Genomic DNA, 5,096 nt, shown 5'->3' with positions numbered 1-5,096 from the left:
CTTCCTTCCTTCCTTCCTTCCTTCCTTCCTTCCTTCCTTCCTTCCTTCCTTTCTTTTATGGAGGCTGCTCTGCATAGCTAGGATTGACTAAATCACTGACCACTGGTGATTGCACTTCAAGAAGAGTTTTTCTTTCAAATTCAAACAGGATTTTAGGTCAAATAAGATTTTTTAAAAAGAGCAACACTAAACTGGAACACTGAACTGAGCTGGTTAATTCGTAGCTAACTTGTGGAGTGCTAGAAACTTCCGACAGTACATATGGATCTTCTTTCAATTACCTCTTTTCCATACATCAACACTTACTCACTTAAGGCCAGAACCAGCTGAAAGGATAGTTAATGTGCTGTAACTGTTAGTCAGTCTCACAGTTCTTGTACAGGAGGTAAACATACCTCCAGAGAGTTTGGATAGTGTAGGTCACAGTTCCTGTGGAGAGAAAAGGGGAAGGGTATGGTTTTTTTCAGTGGTCCTTCTATAGGACCCGGGCTCACGCTGTGGCATGCAGTGGGTCTGTGGTTCAGGCAACAAAGACCAGGTGTAAACGGGCAGCTTTTAGGTGGCTCCATATGGCCCCATTTTCCCAGTATTAACCTACAAGATCTTATCTTGTACAATACCAACCAGAGAGGACAGACACATGATTTTTATACTTTTATTTCATTTCCCTTACTTTTGGTATATTTTTTAGCAATTTGGGGAATGTTGCCATTTGTTAGTTTGTTTTACATTTCAGAGTTCCTAAGTATCTTCTAATCACCCATCCTAGCCCAGGGGTGTGGGTAAAGAGTGAGGGGTTGAGGATGGGGAGGATGGTAGGAGAGCATAGGGAGGTGTCATAAGTCAATTCTGGGGTGGGAACCTTTTTTTGATACCCAGGAAATGGTAGAAATCACAAGGCTGAACATGTTGAGCTATGTTCACCATGGTTGTACCCTAGTGAATTCTTCTTTCGTTAGAGATTCACTTATTTTACATCATTAAAATTAATTAGGGGGAAATTATTTAATATTCATTTTAATCAAAATTGATCCCTAGCTTCTTGCTTTTTGTAAGAAAAGATTTTGGGGTTTTAAAGCTCACCATTTTTTTTACTTAGCAGGAAAACATGTTGATTATTTTGTTTCTCAATGGTAACAGAACAATTTTCTTTGGTTATTTTTCTCCCTTTTGGAAAATATAATAATTTGAACAAGGCACTTACACTCATGAATCCCTGAACCATTTCATACATGAATTTTTATATGATTGTTTTATTTTAAAATCTCTCATTCTTTTTTTTCCTTGAAAGAGCGGAGAACATAAACCTTTAGAGTTTTATGGTAAGGCAAATAATAGCAATTCTGCTAGAGTGCCATAGTGAGTGCTTACATCAATATAATTCTTACATTTAAAACACCAAATAGTATAAATAAGAACTTAAGATGAGAGGAGATAAATTCCATCATTCTCTGTTAACCAAGTTAAGGTCAATGATATTTTGGTAATTTGAATCACCAATCACAGTCTTATATAACTAGAAGATCCCTTCTTCTTGACTTTGTTGAAATTCAGTACATATAGAGATTTTCTTTCTTGTCTGTGAGGGAACACTTGCTATGCAAAAACTGGTTATTATAGCATGGTGCTGACCCCAAAGATACAAAAGTAGGGATCTGAAGGGGTATGTGCACCCCGATGTTTATAGCAGCAATGTCCACAATAGCCAAACTGTGGAAAGAGCCAAGATGTCCATCGACAGATGAATGGATAAAGAAGATGTGGTATATATATATACAATGGAATATTATGCAGCCATCAAAAGGAATGAGATCTTGCCATTTGCAATGACGTGGATGGAACTGGAGGGTATTATGCTGAGTGAAATAAGTCAAAAAGAAAAAGACATGTATCATATGATCTCACTGATATGAGGAATTCTTAATTGCAGGAAACAAACTGAGGGTTGCTGGAGTGGGGGGGGTGGGAGGGATGGGGTGACTGGGTGATAGACACTGGGGAGGGTATGTGCTCTGGTAAGCACTGTGAATTGTGCAAGACTGTTGAATCTCAGATCTGTACCTCTGAAACAAATAATGCAATATATGTTAAGAAAAAAAAGAAGAAGAAGAAGGTAGCAGGAGGGGAAGAATGAAGCGGGGGGAATCGGAGGGGTAGACGAACCATGAGAGACGATGGACTCTGAAAAACAAACTGAGGGTTCTAGAGGGGAGGGGGGTGGGAGGATGGGTTAGCCTGGTGGTGGGTATTGAGGAGGGCACATTCTGCATGGAGCACTGGGTGTTATGCACAAACAATGAATCATGGAACACTTTATCTAAAACTAATGATGTAATGTATGGGGATTAACATAAGAATAAAAATAAAAAAAAATAGCATGGTGCTGGTTCTGAAATAACTGGATACGTTATGTTTCTTCTGTAACAACACTGACCTTGGGTGGGGTCTGTTTCCGAAAGCAGCCTGTGAATATTTGTCATTTTAAATTGCTACCTAAGATTTCTTCCACACACACCAGAGCATTTCCGAAGTCTAGATCAGTTGTAAGGATTAGCTATTCAGCAATGATCACAGAAAGTTAATTCAAAGCCCTTGACTGTAAGCAAGGCAGAAATTTGAAATCTGTAAAAATCTCATCAGGGTCATCATGTTGAGATGATTTTCAGAAGGACTGGGGTAGAGGCAGAGGACAAGCGAGGACACTATTTCAGGGCCCTTGGGGAGAGGTGAGGAGGCGAGGAGATCCTGAGGGCAGGCAAGTGGTGTTGGGATGTAAAGGAGGGACCCATTCCTGAAATGTGCAGCAGGTAAAGGCAACTGCTTGATGGATTAGTGAAAGGGAGAAATCAGGACCATTAGCGGGTTCCAAGTTTGGGGTCTCCTTGGATGGTGGTGCCATCCCATGGGTAGTTTTAGAGGGTAAGATAATGAGTTCTGGTTCCTACATGGTTTCAGTGCCTGTGGGACATCTAGGGATGAGACGTCTAGAATGAGAAGAAACGGGGCTTGGTGTGTATAAGAAATGTAACAAGGGAGCAGTATCAAGGGCATTAACAAGTCAGGAGGGATCCACTCTTACTTTGCTGACACTAGAAGCACAATGACAACCGCTTAGGAGGAGAATTTGTCAACATCTAACAAAATGCCTTAACAAGTTGCCCCTCGAGTCAACCTTTTGACTCCTACTTCTAGATCTGCCCTTGAAGATACACTCGTGCAGTATAAAAAGTATATGCACATGGTTGTTCAAGACAGCATTACAAGGAATAGCAAAAGACAACAAACAACCCATTAGAAACAACTATAAATACATCCACACAAGAGAGAACTATTTATTTATAAAAACACACTACAGAAGATCTCTCTGAGATAAGAACATGAATATATCTATATGGTTCTATTTGCAAAAGAAATGTAGAGCGAACAAACCAGCTACTGAAAATACTTCCTTATGGGGAAGGGTATGGGTGGGCACGGTGGAAGAGAATATGTTTGGGAATCAGACCTCTCTGAAAAGACATTTTAATAGAGTCGTGACCTCTGAACCATGTAAATACTTCACATATTCAAAATACGGCGCCACCAGTCTACCTCTCCACACAGCGTGCTTTCTGCTGCTTCATGTTGCCTCCCTTCAAGTATTCGACAGACTCTCATCTTACCAGTACTTTACTCAAAGCCCGACTCCTCTGCTACTTCCTGGGACACCACAGACTCTGGATCTACTCTTACATCTTGTCTTCCTCTGGATGCACACTTTTAGTTAAGCCTGGCATTACCTCCGAGCTTCTAGAAGTCTGCAGCCTGTTAAGTCATTACCAGGACTAGTCATAAAAGCCAATGTTGGTGCTTATTCCTGAGCCCTTGGGTCTATTTTGGAGAACTCGGAGAATGAAAAGATTAGCTGCCTTCAAGCTCCCCCAGCTGTTCAAATGGAATAACTTCACAGAGCCCTAGGGTGTCGGGCGGCACAGATTCAAGCTTGTATTTTTAAAGAGCATTAAAAAAATAAGTGAAACAACTCTTTATGTATCTCTTCAAATGTATATACTTATTGAAACTTAAAGACTATTCTGTAATAGTAGGATGTAGTGATGAAGAGCGCAGACCTGGGTGTCAGACGTACATGAGATCCGAGATACATGACCCCCAACTCTTCTGTTCACCAGCTGTGTGATCTTGGACAATTTACTTAGCACCTCTAAACCTTGTTTCTAAACTTCGTTTCTCTAAAGTGGGGATTATCAGAACAATACCTACCTCATGAGGTTTTCATGAGGAATGAATGACATAATGCATGTATCATAATTAGCACAATGCCTGGCACATAATAGGTGCTCAATAAATGTAGCCAGTATCTCGTATCACAGTTACAAGAAGGATAGTAGAAATGATTATACAACCCAAGCATTTATAGTCAGGGCAGCCAAATCCTGGTATTGTAAGAAGAAAATTTTAGATAAATTTAGAGAGAAACTGTAAACTTCATTTAACGTAAGAATATTGAAGCAGAACTGAGATCTTGATGTAGCTAACACAAATTTGATAACATTTACTAGAGTTCTCAAGTTTTATAAACATTGGAGAAGAGAGAAAGACAAATACTGTATGATCTTACTTCTGTGTGGAATCTAAAAAAAAAAAAAAAAAGAAAAGAAACAAAAATCATAGCATAAAAGATCAGACACATGGTTACCTGAAGCAGAGGATGCTGTGGCTGGGGCAGAGGGATTGGAGAAAGGTGGTCAGTCAAAAGATACAAACTATCAGTTATAAGATAAACAAGTACTATGATGTAATGTGCAATCTGATGACTACAGCTAACACTGCTGTATGATATATAGGAAAGTTGTTGACAGAGTAAATCCTAAGAGTTCTCATCACAGAAGAAACATTGTTTTCTTCTTTCTTTTGTTTTTGTTGTATCTATTATGGGACGATGGATGCTAGCTGAACCTATGGTGATAATCATTTCATAATATATGTAAATCAAGCCATCATGCTGTACTTTAACTTATACAGTGATATGCATCAATTATTTCATAATATAAGCAGAAAAAATTGGAGAACAAATCTAAATCCATATCATGTCATTT

The sequence above is a fragment of the Mirounga leonina genome, unplaced genomic scaffold (assembly GCF_011800145.1).
Source record: "Mirounga leonina isolate KUSES-001 unplaced genomic scaffold, KU_Mleo_1.0 Mir_93, whole genome shotgun sequence".
Classification (NCBI taxonomy): Eukaryota; Metazoa; Chordata; class Mammalia; order Carnivora; family Phocidae; genus Mirounga; species Mirounga leonina.
This window is presented reverse-complemented; position numbering follows the sequence as displayed.